Source organism: Manis javanica, chromosome X (assembly GCF_040802235.1).
Source record: "Manis javanica isolate MJ-LG chromosome X, MJ_LKY, whole genome shotgun sequence".
Lineage (NCBI taxonomy): Eukaryota > Metazoa > Chordata > Mammalia > Pholidota > Manidae > Manis > Manis javanica.
Genome location: NC_133174.1, coordinates 30,442,027 through 30,456,169, shown reverse-complemented (window position 1 = coordinate 30,456,169; position 14,143 = coordinate 30,442,027). Strand labels below are relative to the sequence as shown.

General features: G+C 41.6%; 1 protein-coding gene and 1 pseudogene across 1 annotated transcript in view; one reads left to right on the top strand and one right to left on the bottom strand.

Annotated features, from left to right (window-relative positions):
* The window catches only part of LOC140847530 (transmembrane protein 47-like), a 65,139-nt gene that overhangs the window by 30,255 nt on the left and 20,741 nt on the right, over positions 1-14,143 (bottom strand). The gene's annotated exons all lie outside the window — the stretch shown is intronic.
* Positions 12,444-13,391, top strand: LOC108386047 (ferritin heavy chain pseudogene; annotated as a pseudogene).

Below are 14,143 nucleotides of genomic sequence, written 5' to 3'. Positions count from 1 at the left end.
CTAATGCTTATGAACATTTCTCAGTGACCTTCTGCTTGGGTTCATCGATATTTTATATACTTTATCAGCTATGAAATCAATACTCACATATATTCTCACATTTGTATAATGTAAACATTACATTGTTACATCAATTATTTATAAAAAGCAAACCACGAATAAAAGAATTACTTGAAAAAAAGAAATGTTTTACTTATGTCAGCTACAACCTGGGATGCATCTCAAAATAATTCTGCTGACTAAAAGACTTGTTGAAGCTCCACTTACATTAAAATGATAATGAGCTAATTATAGCAGTTATTTTGCTCAGCAAAACATGAAATCTGTAGCCAAGGTAATGTTAGATTCATTTAATAAGGAAATACTTATCTCCCCTATTAGAATCGCATCAAGCCCTAAAACGAGATTGAAAGTTTTTCATCAAAATTACGGGTGAGGCTTTCCTTGTTTTATCATACCTCCCAATTGAATATATTAAAATTTTTTCACCATATTCATAAAAAATCACCATGAAACAGTGTTCCTATGTAACTCAGGTGCAAATCTTGTACGCAAGACAGGTCTGTGTGAGCAAAACTACGCAGCGACATCAAACATCCTCACATATCTATTCAAGTGTAATTAATCTTGCATTTCACAAATAGTCAGTTAAAATTCACTCTTAAATTTAAAATAAGAAATCAAGCAACTTCTTTACATTTCCAAGATAACAGGTAAAAAACTTTCTGGGACAAGTAAATTTGTATCTAGAAAGATTTGTAGCGCAGATCTCAAGTGTACTTCTGCTTCCAGTAATGAAGGAATCCATCTGCAAATGGAAGCATATGTCTATACACTTTAGCACTTTGAATATGTCATGTGACTCCCTTCTGGCCTGCAAAGTGTTTGCTGAGAAATCTCCCAAATGGCCTGATGGGGGTTCCTTGTACGTAACAATTTGTTTTTCTCTTGCTGATTAAAGGGATTCTCTCTTTAACTTTTGACATTCTGATTATTTGTCTTAGTGTGGCTCCCTTTGGGTTCATTTTATTTAGAACTCTCTGGGCTTTCTGGACCTGGATGTTGAGCATTTCCTTCCCTAGGTTAAGGAAGTTTTCAGTCATTTTGTCTTCTAAGAAGTCTTCTACCCCTGGGATAGAAGACTTCTTCACTCACTCTTCTTCTCCTGGGATACTATAATGTAATTATTCTTTTGCTTGATCTTGTCCCAGAAGTCCCTTAAGTTATCTTCCTTTTCTAAAATTCATTTTTCTTTTTGCTGCTCCATCTGGGTGAGTTCCATTGCTTTATCCTTCAGCTCAGTGATCCATGCTTCTACTTCATCCAGTCTGCTGTTGAACTCCTCTACTGTGTTTTTCAGTTCAGTCATTTTATTCTCTCGCTCTGTGACTTCTGTTTGGTACCTTCTTAGGTTTTTCTATCTCTGCTGAAGTTCTCACTGTGTTCACCCATTCTTCTCCCAAATCTGCTGAGCATCTTTGTGACCATTACTTTGAATTCTTCATCAGGTGGGTTACCTATCTCTGTACCAGTAAGGTCTTTTTCTGATGTTCTGTCTTGTTCTTTTGTTTGGAACGTATTTCTGTTTCCTCATTTTTCTCACTGTTTCTATGCTTTAGGTGAAAGCACTACCTTTCTGTCTGAAAGGAGTGTAGGTGACGATCCTTCTCATTAAACCTTGCTCTAGCTCTTGTCTCTCAGACCTTGGGGATTGTCTAAACTGCCTGATTTATTCTTGATATGCACCAGTGGTTAAGGTGTGCCAAGACCTGCCAGTGAACCAAGGGAAGGAATCATATTTAGCACCTAGTTTCAGGCTGATTGTAAGCCAGACCCTCAGACAGCAGCTTTTAAAGTATGTAAATATATGCAGCTCGGTGCGGCCACAATTATTATCCCTGTTGGCCCCCAGACTAGTTGATCTGGAGGTGTTCTCTGGGTGACAGCAAAAAGCAGGGCTCCAGACAGTATGTTAGCACTCCTTTTTGGGAAGTGTCATCAAGGTGTCATGAGGCCAAGGGGCTGCACAAGGATGGTGTCTCCCTGCTTGTTTTCCCTGGAGTGCCTCCTCAGCCTCCAGATGTGTGGGAAACTTGAAGCCTATCTCAGGCTAAAGCTTCAGGCTGAGTAAACAGGCCTTTTTCACAGGAAGACTGGGGCTGTGTTTCAGCCTGCTGTCTGTGCAGTGCCCTGGGGCGGGGGGGGGGGGCCTGCCAAGAGCTGTCTTTCCTTTTGTTACAGTCCACCAACCCTCTTGACCAACAGAGTCAGGCAATCACTGGGTGTCCCCTCTGTATGCTGCGCAGTCTGCCGGCGGCTTCGGTAAGGCAACTGGAGAGTGCCGAGGGCAGGGCCGAGTTGCTGGCCTCAGCAATGCAGCGAGAGTGCCTTGTCTGTGTGTGTGCTCTGGCTTTAGGCTGGGAGTGGGAGAGTGCCTTGTGTGCTCCTGCTTGCCAGCCCCATCCCAGGGGGCAGGGGAATGTGGCAACCCTCTGCGTTGGCACACTTCAGCCATGGCACGTGAGAACTCTGACCGTCTGCGTTTGCCCGACCACCCCTAGCGCGGGAGCGGGGGTGTGCTGCAACCACCCAGGCCCCGCCAGCTCAGCATGTGCCACGGCCTCTTGCCCCCACCCACTGGCATCAGCTCTTTGATCACATTACCTCCATTACACTTGTCCTCGTCTCAATAGAGACATTAATCCCCCCAGTCAGACTCTGATTTTGTTACTGGCAATAAATGAACCAACGTCAAATTTCAATTTCAATTATTCCACCTGCTTCTTACTTTGCTGAGCACCCCTTTCAATACCCCAAACCTCCAATTCTTCACTTCCAACACGGTTTCCAGTCCAATGACCCTTACTCCCCGTCCAGAATTCATCAGGCCTTATGTTTTCAGTTCCTTCCTTTCCCAGCTTAGATTCCACTGTCCACTTCTATCACTTCTTTGAGTACACTTTTCGCCCCCTTGCCTGCCCCTCTCTCCCTCTCTCCTTCTCCCAGTGTTCCCCACGAGGCAAGACAGAAGTGGGTCTCACAGGAAGTTTTCCAGAATGCTGAGGAACCCAGAAGTTCACAATAGGGTCTCTTTTCCCCACTAGAAGGTGTGGCTCTGTGCTGGCCTGGGAGAGGGGCTGTGTGGTAAAAGTGAAACTGCTCCTCTTATACTGCTAATGTGGTTTTCTTAGTTTTGATGGCCCAAGGTGGGTGCTTCAGCCTCACTCCCAGGTTCTGGGATTTTCACAAAGGACTCTGGTCTGTGGACAGTTTCTGACTGGTTTTTCTGTGAGGAAAACTAAACTCAAGAACCTCTTATTCTGCCACCTTGCTGATTTCACTTCCCCGATCAGACTTTCTTTCTAGCATCCAGTGGGGGGGGGGGGAGGGGGGCGGAATAACTAACTTCTAAAAGCCACTCAGATCTACTAGACATTGCATATTTGCATTCTTCCCTTCATTTGCTTAATTAGAAACATATTCAGCTTTGTGAACTATCCTATTTTTCACAATATAGCATAGAATATCAGAACCCGTATTTAGACTGTCTTTATTCAACAGTCTAAAGAAATACCTATACTCTTTAAATAATTTAATATCTACTACCTTACTACTATACTAAAATATTTAAAACAAAATGATTGAAAATAAGATCTACTCTTTACACCATTATTATTATTATGCCCCAAGTAAAGAAAGCCTTGTAGTAGGAACAGACATAATTTAATGTTCCTGACCTCAGGAACTTTACAGTTTTGTTAGAATGAAAAGACAGATACTTGAAATTAATAGTAATCCAGGACAATAATATTAGAAATGTGTAAAGGCCATACAAATTTATACTTTTTATAAGCTGTACTTTGAAGTATAATTCCTCTTTATCATGCTAGTCTTTGGGATTTACTGGTCATGAAAGCTATTTATATTTATGGCCTGCATTACCTGCTAACCTTTTTGGCAAAACTACAACAAAAGAGATTTCAGTGACTAGCTAAAAAAGGAACAGAAGAGGGAAGAGAAAAAGTATATTAGCCTTTCAAAATACAACAGAGGAGTTTAAAATTTACAAATTAAGGTGAGCTTTTATATGGTAAGTAAGCTTTCTGAGGGTGAGTCTAGTTCCTAAAATAATATCTATCATGTATTGACTATAATCAATGACCTAAGTGTAATAATAGCGTCATCCTAAATGCATCATCTAATTTAATCCGTACAACACTTCACATTATTAGTACCATTTTTCTGATGAGTGAATCACTATGGGCAAGTTCTCCCAGCTTGCAAGGCCTGGAGTCAGGGTTTCAACTGAGGACTATTTGACACAGAGCCCCACATCTTTCACTGCCTCCTAAGAAGGTAATAAAGAAGGCTTACTGGATTCATTCTGTACCTATGTACCTTAAATGACACAGCAGTACACTGAGGATATGGACCATGGATAATCTAAATTCCCAAGACAGATGTGCTCATTAGAATGTATCAAGGGATAAAAATTTAAAATCTTAGCTTCCTTTCTAGTAGCTAGCAAACAGTTTCCTGAATTACTTCATATTCCAGATATGGAAAATACAGAATGATCAATAACCTCAGTATACCACTAATGCTGGTTTAACCTTCTTCCATGGCTTCTAATACAACATTTGTATTTTCCAAAGAATTAAAAACTCACACAATACACAAACATACCATCAGGCAAGATTCATGTTCCCACTAATGTCCACTTTAACTGACTAATGTCTAACTTTGGAAGGGTGGACAAAAATATTCACCATTATTATTACTTATGAATTATACCACTCTAACCCTAATTATGAATTATACCACTCTAACCCTAATTATGAAATATAAGCTATTACTCTATGTTGATAATCGCATCTCTTTAGAATAATTCATAATATATATAGTCATGCCACAATCTACATTAAGGTCCAGATGTTAGCTAATGCTAAAATTAGGTATCAAAAGTCTAATACGTACACACAAATGTATGCATTCAATACAAACAAAGATAATACACACCATGGTTTTCTAAGATGTTATTAAGCCTATCATAAAATGTGCATCGAGACGTTATTTTATAAAGCGTTCTAATATGCTGTTACCTGATTTCTCCTGGTCATTTGACCCAACAGCACTCATTTGCAAGAAGATGGTCTGATGGGTGTTTTACGGCATCCAGCTAGGAAACAGTTTCATAAGACTAAGCGTCCCATACACCCATTTACTCCAGTGAACTGGTTTGATCAGAATGTCATCTAACAAAATACATTTACCTTCACGGCTAGGACAATCACCATCATGGTGTATAAGAGGAACAAAAGGGAGAAAAGCCCTGGGAGAAAAGAAAGTGGACTTTTGGTTCTGCATAAAGCCTTGTTATTCCTACCTCCATTGCCTACTCCTATGTTGGTAACAACTGAATAAACCGAACATGGTTTTCATCTTGTAGCTGCAGTCTCTGTGGACAAGTTGATAAACCGAAATACACTGATATGATCAATATAGTTATCAACCAGCGATGATGTAGGAATTGATTTTCATAATTTGGTGCCTAGCTAAAAAAAGCCCCAAGTAGAGAAAGGAGCCCCAAGAGAGCTGTGCATCTTGATTCATTTATAAGAGATTGTCTTTTTCTAAATACTAGTGGATTATTAGTGTGGAAAAGAAAAAATAATTCAGGGGGAAGGGCCACAGAAAGAAAATTGCCTTTCTCTGCAGCATAATTGAGGAATACATCTGATTAAGGACCAAAGTGATGATGTAGGGGCAATACAAGCACTGATAATTGATAGAGACCTGGCAAAATAGGGAGGGAAGCAATTGTAAAGAGATTATTTTGGACATCGAACTGACATTTCCAGTATCATTCGTTTTTAGCCCTTGACAGTTAAATTTAAGATCTGAAGGATGCTTAGCAATGTTTCAAGAGCTGCATATACAAGAAAATAATACTCCCTGCCACCAGGAGGCGCTCTCGGCCTGGCTTGCCCCGTCTCCTCCAGGCCAGGGGCTTGAGCACAGACAGTTAGAGATGAGTGCTACCCCTTCAAGAATTCTTTTCAGTAGTTCTCTTCCCCTTAACTTTCAGCTTCAACAGTCTCTTCCCTTTCTAATGGGCTGCCTTTGGGCTCACCTTCCTTCCCAGATCCACTAGTTACTCTACAATACATCTTCAGTTCATGTCCTGTAACGAAATGCGAGGATTAGGTATTTGCACACAATCTCGCTTCCAGTATATACTATATATATGTATATAGCATATACTGCCTACTCTGTATTGCTGCCAATCATTTAGGAGAAACAGCATGTTTCTGGCAGAAGAAAATAAAGGAATAACATTACTAATAGAAAACTGAGTCATACAGCTGATTGGTAGTATTTGGCAGATTATTAACAAGCCTTTCCTCATGGGTTGCCACGTAAGAAATCATAATTTAAGAGTACCCTCTGCATTAGCAAAAATCAATCTACTCAAATTGGGTTAAAAACCTGCACGAAACACTGGAAACCAAAAAATTCCTAGAAGAAAACACAGGGAGTAAGCTCCTTGACATTAGTGTTGGTGATGAGTTTGGGGATTTGATACCAATAGCAAAGGCAACAAAATAAAAACAAGTGGGACTACATCAAACTAAAAAGCTTCTGCCTAGCAAAGGAAGCCAGCAACAGAATGAAAGGGCAACCTACAGAACTGGAGATGGTATTTGCAAATCATTTATCAGAAAAGAGGTTATATCCAAAATATATAAAGAACTCATACAACTTAATAGCAAAAACCCAAACAATCTGAGTAAAAATGGGCAGAGGACCTGAATAGATATTTTCCCAAAGACATTCAAATGGCCAACAGGTACACGAAAGGTTGTTCAACAACACTCATCATCAGGGAAATGCAAATCAAAACCACAGTGAGATATCACCCCCACACCTGTTAGAATGGCTAGTATCAAAAAGACAAGAAATAACAAGTGCTGGCAAGGACGTAGGAAAAAGGGTTTGTGCACTCTTGCTGGGAATGTAGATTGGTGGAGCTACTATGGAAAATAGTATGGCAGTTCCTCAAAAAATTATAAATAGACTTCCATATATTCATACAGATACTACTATGAAACTACCAAATACAATATGAACTGCTATTCATAAAAGTAGAACTATCAGAAGTGGAATCCAGTACCTCTGGGTATCACATGCAAAGGAGATGAATCACTATCTCAAAAAGATACCTGCACCCCTAGGTTCACTGCAGCATTATTTACAATAGCCAAGATATGGAAATAACCTAAGTGTCCATCCATGGATGAATGGATAAAGAAAATGTACATATATACAATGGAATATCATCCAGCCACAAAAAAAGAAGGAAATCCTGCCATTTGTGACAATATGAATGGCTCTTGGGGGCATTATGCTAAGCGAAATAAGTCTGACAAAGAGAGACACAAGTGCTGTATGATGTCATTATAAATGCAATCTAAAAAACCCAAACTCACAGATACAGAGAACAGATTGGCGGTTGCCAGAAGTGGAAGGGTGGGGTGGGGGTGGGGGTGGGGGATGGGTAAATATGGTCAAAGGGTAAATATGTCCAGTTGTAGGACAAATTCCGGTAATGTAATGTATAATATAAGGACTACAGTTAACAACACATTACATATTTGAAAGTTCCTAAGACAGTAGGTTTAAAAGCTATTATGAAGAGAGAGAAAAATTTTAACTATGAGAGATGACTAATGTTAACTTACTCTGCTAATCATTTGGCAATATACACATATATCAAATCCCTATGTTGTACACCTCGAACTTATGCAGTGTCAAATGCCAATTACATCCCAATAAAAATGGAAAAAATCTTGCCTTAAAAGAATGAATTAGTAGCCTAACTAAAGCAGATGTCCTTCCTTAATGTGTTGAGCCTCATCCAATCAGCTGAAGGCTTCCTTCCCGTGAGTAAGAGGGAACTCCTCCTGCCTGACAGGCTTGGATCTGAGACATTGTTTTTTTCTTACCTTCAGACTGAAACTGAAACACCAGCTTCTTCTGGGTCTCAAGCCTGATGGCCTTTGAACTAGACCTAAACCTCTGGCTCTCTGGCATCTCCAGTTGCCCAACTGCAAATCCTGGGACTTGTCAGCCTTGATAATTACATGAGCCCATTTATTATAATAAATCTCTTTCTCCTTCCTGCTTTCTCTCTCCCTTATTGGTTCTGTTTCTCTGGAGAACCCTAGTACAAATACTGAACACAAACATTTACCTTTTATGGTCCTATAATCGAATTTTTAAAAAATCTTCTCTGAAGTTTTCTCATTTGAAGTTAGCATTTAGTTTCATATTCCTCATTAAAGAAAAACTGGATGGAATTCGTTTAATAGATATGTACATTTCCTTCATGGAAATCTGAGGTTCCAGCCCATGCTTGTTTGTTGATTTTCCCTCAGAAAAGTTGGTTTTTAAGTCGTAGGTTCATCCTACTTATACTATATATTTTACCATTACCTTCTTCCTTAGGAGGTAATGATGAGGGATGAAATATCTAACAAACACTATGATCACCCCTTAGTACACACATAACCAACCATTCAATAGTGTTATTATTTTAAGTATTTGCAGAGTAAAATTGTAGGGATCAATTAATTATTGGACGATTTTGTGAATATAATTAGAAAATATTCTATAAAATCAAGACCTCTCGTATTTAAACAGTCTTACGGTGAAGTCTACAATGGAACCATCCGAGGAAAATTGGAAAGTCTACAATGATATTAAGACTAAGCACTTGTGTTAGGCAAATATAAAATAAAATTTTATCTCACTGAGAATTGATCATGTAGCTCTTTTCCATCTCTAGTGTATGATTCTATCATTAAAATCAACACATCAAATAGACGTGGTTATGACTCCATTTCTTCACAGAATCAACAATTAAATGCCTCTAAGACTGCTAAGTTGACATTGTGCCATTTGATATTTAATCCTTTGCTTTCTTCATAAACACTGATTTTAAAATAGTATAAGCTTCCAAAAGAGAAATAGACCCCCCAAAAAGGTGCATTGATCAAAGCCATGGGATTAAAACTTTACATGGAAATAGGCATTTTATCCTAACTTGACGTGGAAACACTTATAACATTCGGTCATTCTGTCTGGTACCTTGAGAACAAGACTATGTTTGACTCCTCTGTATAGCTCCAGAATCAAACACAGTGTTGGACACGTATTTGGAGTACATAAATGGTTGTGGAATTAATGCACAGATAAATGAATTAAGACCCAGATTGGTCGTTTTATGTCTTCCACTATAATAGCCTTGAATTCTAAGAACATATTTTGTCTTTATTTCCATATACATGCATAATATCTTGTACCTATTTACTTGAAACAAGGGAGAAAAAGGGCAATTTTGGGGTTTTTTTGGTGTGTGTCTCCACTAGAATACAAACCCTGTGGGAACAGACACTTTGTGTCCCTTTGTTACTAATGTGCGCCCAAATCCTAGACCAGGGCTTGGGTCATAATACATCATTAATAAATATTTACTGAATTAATTAATGAACTGTTTGAGACCAGTGATATTCCCTACCACTGTGGCTCATTGCATACAACATAACTGAGGGATTAAAACACAAAAAAGGTGTGATGAGTGGCAGTAAAAGTACAAATGAGGTTGGAGGGGATGAATACACTGGCAGTGCTTTCTCTAAGAAATGCACCTAAACTTTTTGTTTTCTGCCAGAGAAAAGAGAAGTCTGTGGCTAGCAAGGGGAAGGAAATTGGAAAGCCAGGTGAAAGGGGAGAGCAAATCCAAGATGTCAGTGTGGAGATCACTGAAAATGTCCATTTTGGGGTCCAGGTAGGGCAGAAGAAATGTTTCTGGGACTGTGTTGAAAGACTGCAATAAAAGAGAAGAACAAGTTCAAAAAGAGTCAAAGATGGAGAGGTGGAAAGATTTACTGAGACTCTGGAGGTGATGCTCTGCTGGCAGAGAAGTGTGAACTTGATCGTGAACAGAAAGAGAAAACGAAGGTCACCAGAGTCAGTGAAGTCCAGGAACTGACTGAGGAGGCTATTAGAGTGTCATTAGTATGGATGCTGAAGTCACTGAGTACAGGTGCCACCCAAATAAAACTGGGTGGCATCAAATACTAGCAATGCGACCACAAAAGCACTATAGTTAATGAAACAATCTCATTAGGACAATATTCTAATAAGTTGTTCAAAGAAATCATGCAGGTGTTTAACTCAAAACAGTTGCATTTATATTTATGAAAAACATTTAAAAATATAGGCCTCTCCCTGATTTCAAACTATGGTACAAAGGCATAGCAATAAAAACAGCATGATGCTGGCACAAAAATATGTACATAGATCAATGGAACAGAATAGAGAGCCCTGAAATAAACCCTACTTATATGGTCAATTAAAATATGACAAAAGAGGCAAGGATATAAATGGGGAAAATACAGTCTCTTCACAAATCGTATTGGGGGAAACTGGACAACTATGAGCAACAGAATGAAACTGGATCACTGTCTTACACCACATGCAAAAATAAACTCAAAATAGATTAAAGATCTAAATATAAGACCAGAAACCATAAAACTCCTAAAATTAAACATAGACAGTAAACAGTGTAGATCAGCTCCATGCTAATTACCTAGGCTAATCAAAGGTGCCCTTTATTTAGGAAAATATGAATGCACAAATATTTGCTAGATATTTAAGGAAAGAGAGTATAATGATGAACAAAGAGAACTATTTCTGGAGGGGAAATATATATATATATATATATATATAGTATACACATATATATATAAAATACACACACACACATATATATATCTGTATGCATTCATATGTATACATACACACACAAAATACAGGAAACAGAGAGCTACCCAAATTTCCAAATTCATATTCTCAGAATTTTAAGGAAAACGATGGGTTTTTAAAATGAGAACAGGCTGCTCTAAGAGAGCATCAGAGAACAAGAGAAAGTCCTGGGAAAAGATACTATTGCCAAATTAAGAGGTCAACAGATGCCAGATGCTCAGCCCAGGGTGGCCCTGCTCACCCAGGCTCTGATGGAAACTGAACACAAGCTGGTGCCCCGCCCCCTAAGGTAAAGGATGCTCCCCACAAACGGCCCAATGGACCCCCTTTCCCGTCCCATCCCCGAGCTGCCTGGAACCCACTCGACGGCATCCCCCTTTCTTTGCCTGATTATAGTACATAACACCCCCTTGGTTGCCTAGAAAATAGAACTACTTGGTTTTTGATCCATGTGAATGCATTAACTATTTTAAAAATAAGCATTTGCATTCTTAAAAAGTAAGAAAAGATAATTAAATCGTGGTGTGCCGACACAAAATTATTATTAACACATACACAAACTAGAAAGAAAATAACAAACCAGAGACTGTGAGGAACGCTTGGAAGACGGAAACGCGAGAGCTTTCACACTGATAAACCCAGAGAATTTAAAATACCTGAAGTTGTAGAAAGCCAAGCACCCTCAAAGAAAGCTTGAGAACAGACTCAATAAAAATCAGCGGATTGCAGGGTGTCCCTGGTGGACCGTGAGGTGAAAGAACTACTCTGCGCAACAGATGTGTTTACGCTGCCCTGCTGTGGCCCTCCCGCATTCATACTTACATTGGACCAAGCCACAGTGGCATTTGACTTGCTTTAATCTTCCCAAACTGGACTCCAAAGACAGTGAATTACTTGACAGAGGAAGAAAACCCAAATTAGAGCAATTTGAAACAACTGAGGACCTGCACAGCTGAGGGTAATCGAAACAAAAGGACACATCTACTTAGAGACAGGCCCACTGAGGTCTTCCAATGTCAGGGAAGTGCCAAGCTTTCGGCATTTGGGGAGGTCCCGATCCTACCTGCAAGCACCCGGCCCTGTACCCTAAGGGAGACCACTCCCTAACCGACACTCTCTGCCCTCCCACCCTGAAGGGAAGCCCATTAGAGAAATGCACATCAAAACTGTAGCTCAGAGCCATGCTAAGTACCTAGGCTGATCAAAGATGCCTTTAATTAGGAAAATATGAATGCACAAATATGTTCCAGATATTTGAGGGAAGTAGAAGAGAATAAACATCATGATGAACAAGCCAAACTATTTCTTGGGGGGAAATGTATGTTACAGGAAACAAAAGAACTTTACAAAAAAAATTCAAATTTATATTCTCAGAATTTTAAAAGATGATGGATTTATAACACAAGAAGAAGTGACAAATAGAAGAGATCAAACGGAGAACAAGAGCAAGTATTTCGAAAATAGACATGATATTGCAAAATTAAAAACATACTAGATGCCAGGTGCTCAGCACAGTCGTCCTGCTCACCGGGTTCTAACGGAACTTAAACACAGAGCTCACCAGCCAACCCGGCTCGCAGGCCCGGACCGGAACCTCTCAACCCAGGACCTGTACCGGACCCCGCTTCCGGTCCCATCCGCGAGCTGCCCTCAGCCCGGAGCCCTCCTAAGTGCTCCCCGCTAGCCTACCCTGAGGACGCCCTCAGGTCCCCGCCACCCCTGCCGCTGACTTGGCCTCTGGCCACCCTCAGCACCAACCCTGGGGACGCTCCCAGGCTGCCGCCGCCGGCCGCGCCTCGCTCCACCCCCACCCCCCACCCCCACCCGTTCGCCTTCGCGGTGGCGCCGTAAGCCATGCCCACCGCGCTGCCATGGCAGGTGCACCAGAACTACGACCCCGACTGCGAAGCCGCTGTCAACAGGCACATCGACCTGGAGCTGCACGCCTCCGCCGTGTACCTGTCCATGGCCTTCTACTGCGAGCGCGACGACGTGGCCTTGGAGCGCTTCGCCCAGTTCTTCCTGCGCCAGTCCGGTGGGGAGACGGAGCAGGCCGAGAGGCTGATGCACCTGCAGAACCAGCGCGGGGGCCGCCTGCACCTCCGTGACGTAAGGAAGCCCGACAGCAACGACTGGGAGAGCGGCCTGAGGGCCGTGGAGGGCGCCTTGGTCCTGCAGAAGCGCGTGAACCAGAGCCTGCTAGATCTGCCCCGCCTGGCCGCCGCCGAGGGAGGCGCGCACCTGTGTGAGTTCCTGCACCGTCACCACCTGCACCACCAGGTCAAGGCTGTCAGAGAGCTGGAGGACCATCTCGCCAGCCTGCGCAGGATGGAGGCCCCGGAAGCCAGCTCTGCAGAGAACCTCTTTGACAAGCTCACCCTGGGCGACAGCGACAAGAACTGAGGGGACTGCCTTCCCCAGAGCCACGGCCACTTTTCCCTGGTCACCACACCAGGCGGTCTTATTGCAAGACTGCCCTTGCCGAGCATTCACTTCAGTTTTTCCTTCCAGTATTGCCATTTCTCCCAGTAAAGTTATTTGGTTCCTGATAAATAAATAAAGGTCTCTGGTTGATTCCGTGCGCCAAAGCCTCCCCCTTTTAAGTTTTAAAACAGGTCTTCAGGAGTCTGTCCACACAGCCACTCCCCATCCATGTGCACCTCAGGATCTGCCTGGATGAAGAAGGTGTTCCATGGACCCGGGAGAACACAAAATCCATCTTCCCCTTATAAAGGGGGTGGGGGTAGGGGGGCGGAGGTGGGTGAGATGGGTGGTCTGGGGCCCTGATGAAGGTGGGTGCATGTCCATGGTGGAAGTAGAAAAACCCAGGGTCTAGAATTCAACACAGTGGTTGCCTCTAAGGAAGAAGTGAAGAATGGGGTTGGGTGGGGATTAAAATAAAGGGAAGTCTTCACCTTTACCTGAGAACCTTTAGCTTACTACCATGTACGTGTGTTAACAGTTGTTGCTTCTGGGTCCTAGAAGCGGGTGTGACAGAGTATCTCTTTGACAAACTCGCCCTGGGCAACAGTGGAAAGTGTACCTGAGCCTTAGGCAGCCTTTCCTGTAGACACGGGAAGGCCTTCCCAGGTCACCATGCTGGACATGCACATTCACCTTCCAAAACATCAGAAAGTAGGTTTTCCCTTCAATCGTACCCTTTCTTCCACTAAGGTAACACAGTGCACAAAACCCCAAATTTATCTCAGTAGAAGGACTGAAAAATAGCGTCGAGGCTGTAGGTCAAACTCACGATGTTAAATATTAAGTAGAATAAAACCTTGTGAAGTCAGTGACTCTGGCTGCTTTGAAG